Source organism: Pieris brassicae, chromosome 8 (genome assembly GCF_905147105.1).
Source record: "Pieris brassicae chromosome 8, ilPieBrab1.1, whole genome shotgun sequence".
NCBI lineage: Eukaryota > Metazoa > Arthropoda > Insecta > Lepidoptera > Pieridae > Pieris > Pieris brassicae.
The window spans coordinates 9,315,278-9,335,191 of NC_059672.1; the positions used below are offsets into that span (position 1 = coordinate 9,315,278).

The following is a 19,914-nucleotide window of genomic DNA, read 5'->3' on the forward strand; positions in this document are numbered from 1 at the left end:
TTGAGGGTAAAAAAAGAAAGTAACTTTTCCGAATTACTTGACCATTCTAAAAGATCAAACTCACCAGCTGAAAACATTTTAATGAGCTCAGAAGTATCCTACTTCAACTTCGGGAATCGACTCTGAACTACAGCAAATATCGTCCATATAATAATTTCCAGGATCCCTTTCATTATCGGCTAGCTGTTTTAAAGTCCGAAGCGCTTGAAGAAAATTCAAAACAAACGCGCTTAAATTCAAATAATTGTAACGGATCAGATGGATCAAATCTATAATAAACACATTGATATTTATTATATTCAGGAAGGGTTTTCTATTGTAGATACATCTGTTTAACGTCAGCGCAAAATGTGTATGGGAAAGTTCTAACCCAAAGGTGAACTACGAATAAGTCAGGCTGTAAGTTGGGACCGACGCGTAAAATATCATTAATTGATATGTTATTATCAGTCTTCGCGTTGGAATCGAGCAACAGCAGTCAGAATGGTGCATCTATAAAGATGACTCACGAAAACAGGAGAAAAATAAGCCATTTCGGGATATTCCAGATATTCGTATGCCTGGCGATAAGTAGGCGTAAGTAGGCGATAACTGTATACGTAATTTACGTTAGAGTGACATAAACTGCCTTTTAGCCTTGTCCATAGATGAACCCAATGGCGGCACCTCACGGTTTTCGCAAGAATTTCTCCAAAAAATGTATACAATTTTTTTTTAAAGGGATACTCGAGTAAGCGCATAAACCCGACGAACTTTTTATATTAAAGTTTGAAGGTAAAATGAGCGCTTAACCCATTAAAATAAAACCAAATGTGGTTTGAACAGTATCAGGCATACCAGGATACGACACGTAAACAGCTGCGCACCGATCAACATATCAAAGTAAAATCATTTATTCCAATAGTGGTTTACACGTTAAATTGCACGTTAAGTAAAACATAGAGATATACAAGGTCTCAAAGGAAAGTTCATATTTAGTTGAACGATTTTAAAAAAAAGTAAGTCGTGTATTAAAAAAGTGTTTATTCATTATTAAACTACACATTTTGGGAATTTATTTCTTAAAATTCGCGTTTGCGGCACTTATGTAATCGAATGATGTAATTACTTATGACGGCTCGGCAGGTGGACTCAGTGATGGCTGCTATTTTGTGACGGATATTTTATCAACCTGACCGGGTTCATAGTATATATTATCGGCGAGCGGTACGTTAAACAAATATTGCAACTTCGATCTATGAACCTTAAAAGTGGATACACGCGACATCCTTGCGCCATTACGCCGAAACTACCATCTCCGGTTCGAATGACCATTCCATTACCATTAACATGTTGAATCGACAATTATCATCCTCCTTTGACAGACACCGATTTAGCGCAAACAGACTTAAAAAAATTGATTTTTAATGGGTGACCTTTATGTGCAATAGTGTACAGTTGCAGACAGATCATTAAGTCGTGTTTACGAGACCACCAAGTGAAACAATTGATGGCAATGGGGTGTCCTCAGGGATTGGATGTCGTGAGCCAAGAACGAAAGGCGATTAAGTGCATCCTTATAATAAATAATAATAATAACAACCAAAGAGTTTACGTATCTATTACGATTCAAGATTCGGTTCTCTTAGAGTTTTTATCGTTTAACACATAAATGCATTTACGACGCAATTAAATTACCATTTATTATTTCGTACCACAGTGTAATCGTAAAACATTAAGGAGAATTTGTCATATATAATAACAAACATGTTATTAAAAATTATCTACCGCGATAGATTAAGACTTGCGCCCTTTAACCCACGATAAGATCTGGGCGGGCGGGCGGCTTGCTACCAGTAGCAATCCAGTGCTGAGCCCACGCGCGTGTCACACAAACGCCTCTTACGAAGTGAGTGACAATTCCGAACATTCTAACATTTTGAAGAGCTAAGTGCAGTGAAACTCAAGTGAAGTATTGTTATCCGGATGTTGAAACTTTTTGGTGAGTTGTCAGAATTTTCAGTAAATGTTTTTATTATAATATCTCGCTGTACAAGTAATAAACGAAATTAAGATAGGTTTCAATATCAATTTTAAAAGTTATCTTATAGATTATCGTTATACAAACAAACAATACAAACTTATAACTTAAACTTGTTAATGAAGATCTCAAAAATCATCATCTTAAAAATTAAGAATTCAGACTACTGTTTTATGGTTATTACATCATTCATTAAACTAATAATTCTAATATTAATACAATACGTATTAATATACTTATTTACTTATATTCTATTACATAAAAACACAAAATCTGTTACCTATAACCTAGAGGTTATAGGTAACATAGTTATACATACTTCGCAGAAATTATATTTAATATCCGCAAAACAGTCGTTTATTTAAAAGTAATCACCGGTAATGTTGCGTAGTTACGTACTATAAAGCTGTTATTAATAAATGCGATGATGTACTAACTTCAAACACATGCAAAATTGATATAATGACGATATGAAAACATGAAAGGCATGAAAGGTACCGCGTGCACTGAATTGCAATGAAATATACTAAAGAAATAAATGTTGCTCGAATTCGTGGTACAAAATTAAACAAGCTTGTGTTGTGTGTTATGAAGAGGTGTTGCGGTTTTCAGGTACCGTGTTTGCTCATACGTTTTGTCCACATACTTGTAACACAGATAGCATCTATCCTTTCTCTCAAGTAACGTTAGTTTTATCTATCAAGGTTTTTGACATTTGTTTTATACAGATACAAAAATCCAGGGTCCGGTGTTAATCTCTTTTGTTGTGTGTTTGCGACGATTGTGCGTAGTACCCTTACTAGAGGACCTTAATTAGAACTCTCTGTCGTATGTCTTTGCAACGAAGTAAATGAAGGTACATAAAACACACAGACAGGAAAAAATATTGTTTTACTTTTCTCGCCATGTTTCCAGTATTCTTCTTCGTAGCTCTCTTTTATTTAGTGTTTAATCATTTATTAATCTATTTCGTCTGGTAATTATTTCGACGTTCTTATGAAGTAAAAAAAGAACTTTCCTATGCAAATATTACCAGACTACTATCTACATAATCAAATAAAAATCCTTTTATTTTTTACAAAATCAAATCTTATTATAGCTACAATTTATACCAATGCTAAAAAGCTGTAAAGTTTGTTTCACCGCATTGATCGTAAGAATTCTCTCGAATTGAAATTATTTTCGGTGTTGTATAACATCAGACTATGACCAAATTAATAACAAACGGCATTGCTAATAAATAAATAAACGTTAAATTCCATTGCGCCTGTCTTTAAAGAAACAAAGGTATGTGTTTTGTGATTCCAAGATGGAGATGTTTACTATTTCCGCGGCAGTCTAATGGAATAACAACAGATTAAGCTAGCTCATCTCTGAGCCAGAGAGATGGTTGCGTCTAGTTTAATAACCACATCAATTTTGTGAGTAATCTACTACTTTTAGGCAATATTGATACTACATCGCTTTTTAATTACAAAGTCCTCGTGTTTTGTAACTTGTTTACGACAAAAAGGTTGGGTTTAAAGGTTAGTAATCGAATCTGCTAATGAACAGTGTTTAAAACGTGATGTTTTAGTCTTAGTAAGAGGATTTTGTCGTACGTCCATTTTAAATTCAGAGGTCCCTTATATTAAGAAGTTTGTAAAAGGGTTGAAGTTGACGCATTCGAATTAGAACAATTATTTAAACACTTTGAGCTATTTCAATCTTTAAGTTGTAATACCGAAAAAATACATTTTGTTTTCTCATTTTTAAGACAGTTTTGTATTTTGCCACATTTTATATTATACATTATAAATTATGCAAAAGAGTTGAAAATATGAAATACCTAACTCTGATGATGTATGAAATCTATAATAAGAATGTATTTTTTAACTTTAATCAAAAAGTTAGTGAAATATAATATGTTAAGGTATTTTTATGTAATCGTAATAATAAACATATCAACAAACATGTCCTTTTTTATATCCTTACCAAAACCTGGTAAAAAATTTCAGTGCGTCATAAGTTTGCTCAGCTTTAGACCTTGCTATGAATACATTTTACAAGCATATCAGAGCGCGTGAATGTTGATTTTGATACCCAATATGTTTGGCTCTGACATGCCGCCACGTGATCAGCTCCCCTTTTCATTATGACTTTGATGTCTTGCCATATTTATTATTACGCCAATAATTCTGAAGGGATGATTTGATTTTTTTAAATATATATGTATGGACATATTGTGTCAGATCATTATATTTTATTATATATTTATAGATATTTTGGCGATAAAAGGTCTCGCTTTAGTCCGTTCTAAGCTCTGGATTTAAGTACAGTAAATGTAAATTTAGATATTAATTAATAAGTGTAAAAAGTAATAAATAATGTAGGTAAGATTATAATTAAGTAGTCTATATTGACATTATCTATAAATAAAATATTTGTATATAATATAGATGGTTGGAAGACAAAAAGGAATGAACCACGTTGTAAAGAAAGGAAATTTAGTTCATTAAAATTCGGTGATTAAAAGAAAAAGAGAGGTAATTTATCTGATTCATTCTTAATATCCGAAGTTGCATAGCCAAAATAATTGATAAAAATGTTAGAAAATAATAAATAATATTTTTATTAGACAGCTTAACGACTTTAAAGTCTGAACTTATTATACTTGTGAATATCGTTCTATGCTGGATTCTTGCTTCGAGTGATTTAACATTTTAGAGAAACGAAGATGTTCTCCTTCTTCTCATCTAATTCTTACGCACTGACTTGATCCATTGTCAAGTATATGTAGAATAAAAGTTATTTGTGACTACTTGATTTGATAACATAATAAATAAATATCAGAAACTTGACTTATTTCGTCATTGTAGTTTTATTTTTAGAACGTATTATTGCTTTTCATACCTAATAACAGTTTTTGTCTATTGGAAGATATGTATTTCGTAGTTCTATGCATCTCTTATTAAATATCGGGTGATGCTTCACCCGTAGTGCTTTACACCATTACCAATTATACTCTAAGCATATTTTAACATATTTTCCTTTATTTCATTAACCGTATTTATAATGTCTTGGTATTTATAAATATGGTTAATTTATTCATGTAACTAAACATAACAATCAAATATACAGAATTTACATTTTTTTAACCTACACTATACCTATTATTAATTAGCAATGCTTCTAACTGGCCCGTTCCAAATATTTTCAGTGTTACCCACGTATAATAACGAATAAATCTCATATTGTTCGAGCCATATTCCAAGTGATAGTGAAGTTTTACGTATTTTACAATCAATTTTCCAAAATTCCATAGTATTCATCTTCGTAATCAATTATATAAACTTTTTAAAGTTTGTTTTTCAACTTTCTCAGTACTTGGCCGATATTGGAGACTAATTTTCCTGAACAGCCCACGATTTAATATGTCGATTTAAAAATAGATGCTATTTCGATAGTACTGCGTAGATTATGAAATTGGAAATCATCGAAGCATAGCCTTTGTATTCTTCATATATACGTGTGTATAATGTATAAGAAATATATATATGAACCGAAGGAAATTGTAATTTGAACTTTTATTAGACGTTCATATAATTTTTTTATATCTCATCTCATTGTGTTGATGAGAGCCATTGCATGTATAAGTTTAAAATTATTTTATTTATAAATGTGTGTGATTTTCTATATAATATTCATATTATCTATTATAAAACTATGTTTGTCCTAACCTTCCCCGGCAAGCAACAAAGCTCAGAGGGGCGGCCTCAGAGAAGAAAATACTAACGGCTCATATATATAATAATAATAGAGTCTTTCCTTCAACTTCGATTAGAGACTATAAGGCCGTGGGGTTCAAGTACACTTGCGCTAACAAAAGATTTAAGTTGGCGCCTGGTAGATATTACCGGTTGACCCCAGAGCTGGTGCTTTCCTCGCTCAACGAATAAGTATATAATACATCGAGAAAATGCTGCTAGCGTTAAAGGTACACTGCCACAGGAACTATTAAAATTTGTTTAAAATTTAATTTATTCATTTTTTATTTTTTATTTTTTATTATTACCTACTACGTAGGTTAAGGTTCTATAAATACTGTATATTTAATTGTTATTATATCAGAACACCTATTTAAATTAATAAAAAATCCCACATATCTGGTATTATTATAGTAATGTTACGAGCTTAGAGATTGGATAGAAACGCCGTAAATCTCTTCAAGTGTTTATTTTAAAGTAATTAACGACGAATCTTATTGTACTAAAAATACACAATTATGCAATACAATTATACAAACAAACTAATAAATGCATAAAACACTGTCGCTAACCACATTAATTACGTCCACTTAACGCCTTCATAGATCTTGTCGTCACTTGTCTTCACTATTCGCACTTTTATCTCTTCAATGTTCATCTCTCGGAATTGCAGTCAAAACTGAATATTCTAGTCGCGTTTCAATGATTGTCCTCGAACTCTAAAATATCGCATCTCATATCATTTCGTCTTTCTAGGTGTGTCTCACACCTAGAAAGTTCACTCTAGAATGTTCCTTCATGAAAGCGGTATAATCCTGAAATCGGACGTAATTATATAAATTTAAATTATCTAATATGTAATAGAAGCTCTATTGAAATAGTCGTAAATGACGTTTCAGTTTCAAGATGTAAAAAAAATCGAGATCATTTCATTCAACCCGTCTTCGTAACAGTATTAAAAAAAAACCTTTTAACGGTCCGTTATCCATTTGAAGTTCGCAACTTGTTTTATAACTTTTTAATTGAATTCGCTGCTTCATTTTCTAATTACTAATATAACTTAAATATGTTTAATTAAACGCTTTATAAGTGCAAATACTCACAAATTACATTGCTTTTACAATACAATATAGAATCTTACCGTATACTGTATAGAACCAGACAACAGATTTGAAGAGAACTTTGAGAGGCAGAAACATAGAAATTGGTTTGTTTCTTTTTACGTTTGTGGTACGTTTGTGTTTTGTGCTCTACGACCTTGACTTGCGAACTGGTAGTAAATGTAAATTTACAATTAATTTAACTTCTCTTTGACGTTCATAAGTGTACTAGTTTACCTATGTGAATAAAGATATTTTGAGTTTAAAAAACAATTGCTAACTTTTTTCTTATATAACAACACTAACTGCCTTAATGAAAATGACATGATGCCTGCAGGTCATGGATTGACTTACTAATGAAACAATTTTGTTTATGCTCATACTTAATTAATTTTTATCAAAATAGACGCAGAAATGTGACTACGCTCAGAGATACTTGTAAATAAATTTTAAAGCATAACGAAGTAAAGAGTAGTCTAGATTTAACAATTATTACTAATTAGTAATTACGAAGAAATAATTCATGTATGCTGTGTGTGGAAGCTGATTTATTATCGTAATTATTTTAATAAAGTACCAGGGGTGTCAACATCTTAACGTTTTCAATTATTTGCTGTATATACATTTAATCCGGATGTGATACAATTATGTCCAATAGACGTTGCAGTAAAGAGGAATAACTGACATTTATAGTACCGAATTCGTTGTGAGCAGCTTTCTCAGCAAGTATCAGTTAATCCAAAATAAAATTAATGGATATATCTTGATTCGATCCTCATTATCAGGCCGTTTACAGCGATTCCCCTATAATCGAATAGTCTGGGTTTTCGGGATTTTCACTGGCAAATGCGATTTGTAATCAGGGTGACTAATAGAGAAATATAGTATTATTATTATTGTAGGCAATCCGACAAAAGTCACACTTTTTTAAATGTTTTCTGTACTTTCCACAAGCAACTCAACGGGGACATAATTCTTAAAATAGTTACAGAAAGAATACACTTTGTAGAAGTTGTAACTTTGAATTTATTTTGTTAGCATTTTTCATTATTCGATATCGGATTACAGTCATTGGAGATAAATTATAGCTATACTTATGTTTTGATGACCATTATTTACTTGATCAATAGAGACATTGGACGAACAAATTTGCAAATTTCTGTGTATGTTTTAATGATTAAATTTTAAGCAGAAAACAGTGGATTGTATTACAATTAAAACTCTATTATTTCCCCGAGAATAATTTGAATAAGTGTTAAACATATACGTTATTACTTTTACCTGTGTTTATTTCGTAATGTTAAATTAATATATATTGTACAGTATTTACAATTTTCTTAACCTATATAGTAAATGGTCATGGTAATGGTCCCTGTGGGAATGTGCCCGTAACGCTGGCAGCATTTCCTCGCTGTATTGCGATACTTGAGCGAGGAAAGCACCAGCCCTGGGGTCACCAGTACTATCTACCAGGCCCTAACTTAATCGTAAATTCTGTATGATTGTTATGATTATTAATAAATTATCATTGGAATTTTTATATATACTGTTCCTAACAATACAAACCGGGGTAACTTACAGAGAGAGATTATTTTAAACACTTAAAACAAAACATCAACTGTAAATATTACGAGAATCATAAGTATAAGCATCATTCATACAGTGTAAATAACGCCTATTTTGCTGTCACTACTTATATAATGTCATATTCATAACATGAATCGTAACTTCACGTTTCAGTAATTGGCTTTTAGTTATAACACAGGCCACGTCTCCAGATGAAAGAGCAGTTGATTTAATTTGTACGGACTGTCAATGTCCCACATCCCGCAATGGTACCCAAGCCCCAATTAAGTGTTGGAACCATTTCCTTTTAGGCATAGGCTTGCTTGATTTCTGCCTTATTTGATTTCATTGCCATATATGTTGCTTGTTAGGTTTAATGTTATCATTAAACACATTAGACTTGGCTTCGAATCGCTAAAGTTCGTCAAAATATTTTTAATTCATTCAGCATGACCGAATCCCAAATATCTTATAAACAATAATTATGCGGAATATGTATTGGTAATAAACTTTTAACTGCAATAACTGTATTTATATCCTAGATTCGACCACCAACTTTTCAAAGTAAGAGTGTACTTCTCCCTCAAAGGACGGCAAAGCACCCACCAAAAATGGGTGTCCATGGACATTACTGCCCTTTTTGGGCATCCCGTAGGCTCGTTTGCCCCCCTTTTCTATAAAAAAGTGTATTGTAATTTTTCATACATTTGAAAACTTGTAAAATTATGTCACAAAGAATGATACGGAAATAAAAGTAAATTATTTATCGATTTATTATTTTGATAGCATTTTGTGGAGATTAGATAGAGTAATCACAGAAAAAACAACTTGGAAGTAAATCCAATCTACCGATATGATTCGACAGGTTCAATTGACAACGGATGACATGAGCGGAAAATCTCGTAAAATGTTCATGTAAATCTAATGAAATATTACATCTACGTCTATTGCGTGTAACGTAAAATTTATAAAGAAAAACAAAACGTTATTTTTATGTCCTCTATTTGTCTAGGCAATGATGATCTTTTTATTAATAACAGTAAAGTAGGTTGTTTACGAATGACTAATCTGTTAATTTCGTTGTAAGTAAAACGTAGAATATTTTCGTTGATTTTAAAAATATTTTAATGCCCAGGAGAGGTCATTCATCTTAGAATGTGATGTACGCCAAGTAAAACTTCGCTATATTTTTGCAAATGGAAATGTCTTATAGATATTATTTTATTAGTTTATTTTAATTTGAAATTATTATTTTTCTTAAACACTTAAGTATACAGTGTTAACAATTTTCTTAACCAACAATACCAACCAACAATAGTAATAATATTAATTAAAAAATAATAAATATAAAATTAAAACACTGCCAATGGAACCAAACTTTTTAAATATGTTCTAGTTTCTTTTTGTTAATTTTTAATTATTATTATTATTATTATTACTATGTTGGTTAAGAAATGATTGTGTATAAATGTAGTTAAATAAATAATACAGGCTTTAAAAAGTTTTTCGATTCAATAAACTTGATTAAGTAATAATCCCTGTATGATACTTGATATTAATTTTAGAAACTTCGTAATTAGACTTTGAATGACACATTTTAAAAAGCATATATTACAAGAATACAATATTCTGGTGTCAACCGGATATAAGTAATATCTATAATATGTAAGGTATATGAATTTATAATGAATTATGTATAAAAGGATTCATTTAAGTACATATGTCTCCATTAATCCTCCTCATGCAATATATTCTGTATTGTGTGCTCAACCCTGCCCGAGGCAAGGTAAGCCGTAAGCTTTTGGCTTTTCACTGGATAAAAGAAGTTTTCAATGTACACGAATGTAATTTTTTCTTGTAATTTTTTAATCTACATGGGAGTCTATGATACCTTTATAACTTAGAAAAGTCTTTGATTTAATTATTAAATCATGTATCCCTGTATGATACTTGATATTAATTTTAGAAACTTCGTAATTAGACTTTAAATAACCACATATTGAAAAAATTAAGAATAAAGTAGACAGCTTCGTTTATGAGTTAAAACGACTGAGGGAAACTGCTTACAATGATACGGTATTAGCTGCGTATCATCCATATGTTTCATCTATACTTAGATATGGAATTATAGGTTGGGTAATTCAGTCTAAGTAAATAGAGTACGGTATTTAAGGCTAAAAGAAGATGTAGCATATTGTGGAGCAAACTATTTTGATATTTGCCTACCTTTGTTTAAGATGCTCAAAATTTTATCTCTTTCCTGTATATATATTTAAGAAATGTCCTTATTCGTTCTCAAAATAATAACTATTTTTAAATCAATAGGAATAGATTATTGATGAAGTAGACACGAGGAGAAATTGGCTATGCAAAGAAATAATCTAGAATTATATAGGTAAAACACGTTTCGTATAAAATCAAGGTTTATAGTTACCAAAAATATTAAAAAGATCATCCTACTAGAGTTTTTAAGAAGGGTTAATGTACCTACTACTCTTGAAAAAAAACTTATTAATGATTATTTGGGTGAAACATTATAATTAATATTAAGTTGATAACGTCATAATATATTTTAATAATGTGATGTAGCGATGCAATAATACAAGAATTGACTATAAATGTCATAATGTATGTAACTTCTATCTAAAATTCCTTTTAAGACAAATTTGCACGCAGTAAGTGTGGCAGATTATGCGATTAGATGCGTCTCAGCGCATGCTTATGAATGTCAAAACTTTTACAAAACTAATGATGAAAAACTACCAGGAGGCCTTGTTATGAGAAAATCTAAAAATGAATATTTGGATATCAATACTTGGTAAATGACAGGTTCTACACGACAACTTAGCAATGTTGCACTTTCGCTCTTTTAAACGCCAAGACAAGTTTGGGTAATCATTAAATGTGATAAATACTCCTTCATAAGTAGTAGATATTTATTCCAAGTAGGTACACTCTGTAGAATTTTGTCTTTTAACCATTATTTCAAAGAAATACTCTAGTTAAAACCGTGTGTCACCATATTGTATTATAATGTTTGCAGAGTTCTATAAACATACTTTAAAAACGAGACTCTTGAAAAAAGACTATTTTAAAACGTAGGTATTCTGTGGGGGCGATGTGCGAACGAACTTAGGGTAAAACACTTTTAGGTCACAATACGGGGGCAATTTTGGAGAAAGTACTTATAATATACTATTTGTTACCAAATTCGCGTCTAATTTGAAGGATAAATTATGAAAAAGACCAAATTTTTTGTTACATACTTTAAATTTCTTACATCTTTACATACATCTTGCTCGTTGTGGTTATAATTTACTTTTAGAAAAAAAATTGTTAGTATTAGATTCTTATCTTTAAATTTTAGAGAAGAATATAGATTTTTTGACCAGCGTTGTCTACGCTGTGTGCTAGAGTGGCTTCAGCGTGCGACTTTCATCCCTTAGGTCGTAAGTTTGATCCCCGGCTTTCGATGTGCGCTTTTAATATTTGCTCGAATGGTGAAGGAAAACACTGACCCAAAAAGTCGACGGCTTGTGTCAAGCACAGAAAGCTGATCACCTCCTTGCCTATTAGATTGAGAAATGATCATAATACAGAAGTCTGAGGTCCAGACCAAAAAAAGGTTGTAGCGCTACTGCTTTATTATATATAGCAAATTAAAGTTATAATCGACCTTTATAAAATTTATTTTATGATGATAATGTCAAATCAAACGCGAAAAATGTTAATATAATCCTGCTTTACATTCAAGTCCATTAGCAAAAACATCAAAAGAGTAAAAAAGGTTATTATAATTTGTTTACCTAAATTCGAGCATAAAAGCCGTGAAACAAATAGATCACACACGCTTATATGGAAATTAAATAGTAACTAGCCGTTGTAGGAAAAACAACATCATTTGTAGTAAATTTATAATCAAGATTTACCTGTTATTAGGGTTAGATAATATAGCGTTATTGTTGCAACCCTCACTGGGGAATACACATATATGCGTTTGTTCCATGATCTTTTTTCTTTATAGACAAGTAGGTGATGAGTCTTTTTTTTATTTGTTGATTCTACGCAGTATTTACGCGAACGCACGATGTTAAAGCCACTGGGGTAGTTTTTAATAAATATGACAAGTGACATTTTAAATTGCAAATTAATGTGTATACATTTAAGCTATTTAACAATCAGGTTGGTTGCCCCAACCTTTTATCAAAATTAAAATTTCGTATACCCTCTAGATACTCCAGGCATCGCATCATTCCATTTGTCCCTCCTCCTCCTGTCCAGATTGAGCATTCTGATAACTTGACCTAGGTCTGGAACCATAGTTGCTCCCCCCATTTGTATGTTTCTTTTGTTTCATATTTGTATTATCTCTTCGTGTATGTCATGTTTGCCTATAAGTGCTTGTCACATTTAACATTGTATATTGTGGTTCTTTTAACCATGTATCAGTGTGCCGAGCGATGGCAAGCTATTATTAATTGAAAAAAAAGTTCGTTGCGAATGCGTAGTTCCCTGTACCCTAGTAGCCTGACAAAACTACCTTAATAACCTGAACAACTGTATATTAAAATATGATAGTTTATTCTCATTTACGGTAAATTTAGTTTTTAGAGAGCATTAACTTGTTTCTTTAAAAAACTTTAGTTCTTCAAATGTATTCCTCCTTTGCTTTTTTCAAGTTTGTAGCGACATCTCACTCCGATGATATCAAGTTAGATGAAATCGTGAAGGGCTTCGAGCCGGTCAGTGGTTAGACCCTTCCCAGGGTTCCCTTTAGGTTAAAGGAATTCTTCACCATCCCTCCTCAACAAGTCGGAATAAAATGAAAATGACATATCAAATATTACTGAATGCTTATAATTTTAGCCTTGTTTATAAATGCGACAAAGATATCCAATATCCGTAAACTTACTAGGTAATTATAATGATATTTATCGGTCTCTCGAGATAAAATTACTCAGCGAATCAAAGTGCGCGGTGACCCGACGACCGACGTACGGTTATCAGCTTGTTTAGAGAAATTAATTAAACGTCCAATTGAACCGACCTTCTTTTGTAGATCAATTATGAATATTTAAAACTTAAATCAATCGTATACCAACTTCTGCTTCAAAGCTGAGTCATATCGGAAATGCAGAATGAAAAATAGACTGTTTGTTGTCAAATTTTATAAGTTCTCTTTTTCGTAGGACTTTCCTATACTTTCAAAAATAGTTTATAACTGATACTTTTAAACTTAAACACATATATTGACGTGAAACTTCTTTATCGGCATTGGAAAAAAAATTACCGTCACATTTTTCGGCACATAAAAGCCTTTTGTTATACTTTATGTAACTAATTTCTGTAAAGTTGCATATCATTTTTAGAAAAAATAAGGTCATAAAGAAGTTTCTTCACTTCTTACGTGTGTACACTAGTACACGCGCACACATTTCTTTTTCTATCATCTCATTCTTTTAAGGGATCTGTTCCCCTTTTTTGGCAAAGGCCTCATCCAAATTCCGCCATTCATGTCTGCACTGTGCGACTCTCTGCCATGCTGGTTCCTTTTGGTTGGTTTGGTATATACCAAAGTATGTACATGAATGTACCTTGGGCTCCAGTACATTCGTGCTCTCTTTTTCTGTTTGTTTCTTTCCCGTTTTCTTAATGATGTATTCTTTATTTTTTGTATATTCTTTCCTTCCTTATCATTCAGCGTTCCATCCGTCTCTGTACGCAGTAGCTTTGTATGCTGCGCTTTAGTAAGCGAGTTTGAGATCCATATGTTAATGCAGGTAGTATACAAGTATTGAAAAGATATCTTTTAATGACCATGTTCGTTTTCTTATTTTTTATAACTTCGGCGTTGGTAAAGGGAAAAGATGTAGTACTGAGTCAGGTCCCAAAGAATTGTCCTATACATCAACCTGAAATAAGTTTATCTTTACTATTATCTACACTAATATTATAAAGAGGAAACATTTGATTGTGTGTTTGTATTCAATAGGCTACAAAACTAAAGGACTGACTTGAGAAATTCTTTCACATTAAAATTTATACCTTCATATTTATTCTCAGAAAAAAAAATTGTATTCGAAATGGCTTTTATACAGGATTTTAATCTGTTTGGCCACGAATCTATGGATTTACGAACGTTTCCAAGGGAAATTTCGCCACTCTGGCTTGCTCCAAAGATTCTTTAAGAAAATCAATGTCGCCATGGAGTTTAGAGCAGGCTATGTCCTCTAAAACTGCCCATAATTTGAAGTCTTAAGGCTTGAGGTCTGGGCTAGATAAGGGCCAGTCTTCAGCGCTTCAGCAGCTCGGAACGTTGGTTTCAAGGCAGGCTTGGGGAGTTCGTGCTTTGTGACTAGGTGCAGAATCCTACTGGAAAGTCCAATGTATATTTTCATCAAGTGTAATGCTAAAAGGTTTTAAGGTTTGAGACACGCCCCACCAAACCATTACTGACGCAGGATGATGACCACGTTGTTCCTTACCAACCACTTGAGCACATTCTTTAGAACTGTGAGCGTACACTTTATCATTTTGCTTATTGTAGTGTTCTTCAATCGTGAAAATTTTTACATCGGTAAAGAGAATATTATTGTGCTTTTCGCCTGCGTATCGCGACAGAAGGCGTTTTGATCGATATCTCTTTTAATTGTAATGATTGATTTAGAGCATATCATGTATATCAACGATAAGCACCGAGCTTCTTGTTTTATATAACGCGATAGAGTCCTATTTGCTTCGACGAATTCTGGCTTTAAAAGCATTAACAGCCCTTGTAGTTCTAAGAGCACGCGGCCACCCCGATCTTTTTTGGTCTTCGACAGACAAATTGTTCTTGTATATGCTGATAATACGATATACGAATATACGGCTGATACCAAGCTTTAGAAGTGCTTGTAATATGACCGACGGTTGCATACCCACTTTGTGCGATCACTGCAATCCTATTTTCTTTAACACCCCATTCCATATTGTAATTTGATAATGGACATGAAAAAAATTCCGAAATGGTGCAAAATCGAAAGAAGTTTATAAATTGATATAAGTGTTCCAAATACAAAATAATTGAATAGATAAAAAAAAGTTTTTATGTAACAGTATTTATGGTTAGACTAGTAATATGCAAAACGATATTACTTTTGCATTTCAAAGTATATTTACAATATATCCTTGAAGCAGTTATAACTCTAAAAAAGCATCTTTATTTATTTATTCAAAAAATTGTTTTTTATAGGCAAGGTGCCTTTATAGCGTGGGAGTTTCTATTTTGACAAAAATATTAAGTTCAACTATTGTTTTTATTATGGCAATTGCATGCCTATTTTTATATCATTGATTGTGCGGGAACAGTACAGCTACTTAATTATAAAAGGTTTAATGTCCAACTAATTCTTGTAAGATCCCTGCGAATACTTTTAAATTTCTGCCACATGATGACTATGTATTTTGGCTTATATAAAGTACTTAAAGGACCCAATAACCTGGATTTCACTCCAATATCAACTTCAACCCTTTCCTTCCTAACAAAAGAAAATCGGGATGAGCACCCTCAGTAAAATGTATGAAGATTTTTCTTATATATTGTAGTTCCCGAAGGAAATTCGTTTTTGAAAAGGAATCATTTGTTTAAAAGTGATAAAGCGTGACGTCTTAACCACAATTACCCATTATAAAATCAAAAACATTTTTCTCCATAATAAATTTCAATTGTTGGATAATCTGTTTCGGACTGTTTGGAAAATGGGTTTAAATGCTCACTTGGGCTTATTATATGCTGTAATCTCCCAAATAACTGCATATAATTCATTAATAATCTAGAATTTATCCGCTGAGCCCTTTCATAAACAAATAGGTTCAAAATACCATCATATGTTAAAGTTAGAAATTTGTTTTAAGTGCTCCTTCGAACTGCGTCTTTCATATTTCAATTCAATTTAGTCAACCGTTTAAGTCACTCATTTGTGTAGATAATAGTAAAAAAATATTATCTATATCAACCGACGAACGATTATTATACGAACGAAAAACCGTTTACGTTTAACCGTAAACGTTAGCGCACCTTGCGCTTCCAAAATCTGTGAAAATTTGCCAACCGTAATGTGTTGAAATTATGAGTGTTTGTGTTTGAGGATCGCCATAATAATGAACTTTTCGGTTAAGTTACATTTCAGTATACGTTCACGCCACATTAAAGCCATGGTTTTATGGAAACCAAACGGAGATTTCTTTAAACGTAAATAAACTGATGGAAAAATTAAATGTATTGAAAGTTTTCGGTTTTAAAATGAATAAAAAACTTAGTTTCGATATTTAAAGTTATTATTTCCCCGAGATTCAGATTTGACCTCTTAGTTATTATTAAGATTGTTATTTTTCACTAGTACCAATTAATTAATTTAATTAATTCGCTTCGTTTGATAACGAAGGGCCATTGTTAATATTTTATTCAAGATTATCCTTAACGTAAGATTTATCGAACTCGGCAATTTTGAGAAGGCTTTGTGCAATCACTGTATACGGCCAACCAGTAGCAAATTTTTCAATCCATCCGAGTGTATATTGGGAAAAAATTTAGAAAAAGATTCATTCTAGCATCAGTAAACTGTACGTCTAGAAGGTAGCACACGGTAGCTATAATATAATTTAGTAACATTTGTACAAGCCTCTTGTAAAACAAAATACTTGGCGATTAAATAGAGTATCTCGCTAGTTCTTCTCGTCCGATCTATGGCTGATTTGAGAACTTAATTGTCTCTGATATGTTAATAAAGTTAAGAATATAGAAATGAAGTAGATATTAATGAAGAATATAATATGATATTTCGTAGGTCTACGCAGCTATCAAACTGTGTTACGTTCCTATAGAAAACCAGGACATTAACATTATCGTCCCCTACATATCCCAAGGGTAAAATCGGCAGAATTTTCTAAATTCTGCAATAACCAACGTAGGAGTTTAGGCACCTGTCTTTTGAATTGATCGCTATTATAACGGATTAAACAGTACTTATCTGGAGCTATTTATATTTGGTAGTGGGCTGATCAGTTTTAAAGAAAGCATTGTTAAAAGCCTGTCTCATACCTAATCCACTGTTTTGCCTAATTTTCTTTCTGCGTAACAAAAATTGCTGGTATTTTTATTTTATTTTGATTATATTTTTTGTAACATTTATGTTTACCAAAATTGTCATATATTTTAGTTAAAAGAGTTTGAATTTGGTAAACTTAAATAAATAAATAAACCCACGTAGCTCTGGTGCCACGAAATCGGTCAAAAAATTCACCAACTGATTATTAATACGATTAATCGATTTACGTCATTTAGCTTACTTGCTATATTTATTTTATGTAATATTAAAAAAAAAGGTTTGAAGCAAATGATTGATTTCGCTTTGCTTAGTAGTTTTGGTAATCGACGTCAACATTGGTTTCATTTAAACCCAGAATGTGATCGAATTCCATGTGACCCACGTCGCATATTCACAAAATTGTTCACCCTCTTTTATCGGCAACTAATGGAATTCCAAGAGCCGATACTTTTATTCATGACAGTAGGGCTGCTATCTTGATTTAAAAAGAAAATATTATCACTGTTTGTAAAAAATCAGAATTAATATTGTCCTCACTCAAGTAGAATTAAGTATTTTTTAAAACAGTCTCATCTATACAAGCTATTAATCTGTCTCTTTTTATCACAGTGTCAGAACTATTTGATCGAAAAGGACGAATGACTACTTTAGTTACGGATACTACTTATTATTTAATATGCGATGATTTAAACAAATATAAATAACGCAAAAAAAAGTCAAGATTTTGTGTATATTTTCTTTAAAACTATAATTTTGTTGACTTACATATAGGACCGCTAGGAAAACATAGTTTTTTGAATACACTACTCAAATACCTCCAAATTAAAAATACATAAATAATCAAGAATTATTTAATCTGGACAAATTTTGATTGAAATGCAATTGAGTGAAATTGGAGATTTAGAAGTTCATGGTTAGTAATTAATGTGTACAATTTACTGAACTATTGTACGTAAGTTATGTCAAAATTCAAAAATCATTTATTCATATAGGTAACACAATGTACACTTATGAATCTCAAAAAAAGAAATATACATTAAATGCTTCTAATTTTACATTTACTGCCAGTTCTCAAATAAAGGGCATAGAACCGAAGAGAAGAACAGGCAATAAATTCTCCGTCACTCTTTTTAATCGCTAAGTTTTTTATGAATGAGATATATTACAAAAATACGATAGATTTTTTGCATATCTCAAAAACCTTTTTTACTCATTATTATTTAATAGTTGACCATAGCTTTACATTTCTACCTTCTGAACTATTTATTATTGCAATCCACCTTAGTGTTGAGCAACAAATTATTATTTAACAAAACGGTAACATCCTGCAATATTCTTCCTAAAATCTTTTACGCCAGAAGTGATTGGTTTGTTCGCATAATAATATTTATGACATGTAATATCAATTCGCGGTAGGCTTTTACCGTTTACATTTACCCTTATTGCTTTTCATTTGATTATTAAATAATCAATAAGAATAATAATTGTTTAACTTTTATTATAACGCAACGTTTCGCATTTATTACGAAAACTATAAAAGACATTCGTTTGAACTGCTTTGTCTATATTTACAATATTTTACGTTAAACCAAAAAACATATAGTAAACATTATTCCTTATTGCAAATAAATCTAAGTTGAGACGAAACAGTAATAAAATCGACAAAATGGTTTCCTAACCACATTTTGAGCCGGGCGAGTTAAAATAATCGTGTAATTGGCAATTTCACTTCGATCGAATTGTCCTGAAACCCGGAATTTCTTGAGAAATATGATTTATTGGTGTTGCCAAAGGGTGAAATTGGAGCAAGTTTAATTAGTTTCCATAGTTTAGTTAAGATTGTTCAATGGGAATAATCTGTGTCTTCGATTCTATGGATTTAGTTACAGAGTATACATATATTTACTTTAGACACATTTAGTTTATATATATATATATATATATATTTAGGTAAACAAAAAAAAAAAATAATACAAGAAAAATGAATTAATTATGTTGAAAGTTGCCTCAGTTTGAAATACATTTTTGAACCGAAATTTAATAAGTTGGTTAAACTGTAAAACTATTTTAATTTTATCGACAACATTGTAAAAAATTGGGATGTCATTACTCAAAATTGGGATTGAAAGTAGCATATTTTGAAATATTTATTATTACGAATAGCTTCGTTAAGTATAACTAGTCAAAGTTGATTATAGCTAAGATATCAAACAACATTATTTAGGTCAGTGTTGTAATTAAAGAGATCTGCCCATTTGTGACGCAAGACGCCCACTGACGTATTCATCACGATGTAAAACTAATAGTGTTTTGCCAACAAAGTCAAGTTAAGAAATAATATTGTAGGTGCGTCAAGTGTCCAATCACTTACCATAGACATAGTTTAAATAGGT

General features: G+C 31.6%; 1 protein-coding gene across 1 annotated transcript in view; it reads left to right on the forward strand.

Annotated features, from left to right (window-relative positions):
• Positions 1–1,825: 1,825 nt before the first annotated feature.
• The window catches only part of LOC123713087 (adipokinetic hormone/corazonin-related peptide receptor variant I), a 41,332-nt gene continuing 23,243 nt past the window's right edge, over positions 1,826–19,914 (forward strand). Inside the window, exon 1 of the mRNA XM_045666586.1 lies at positions 1,826–1,981. The gene's annotated coding sequence lies outside the window, so the exon portion shown is untranslated. The remainder of the gene's footprint in view (positions 1,982–19,914) is intronic.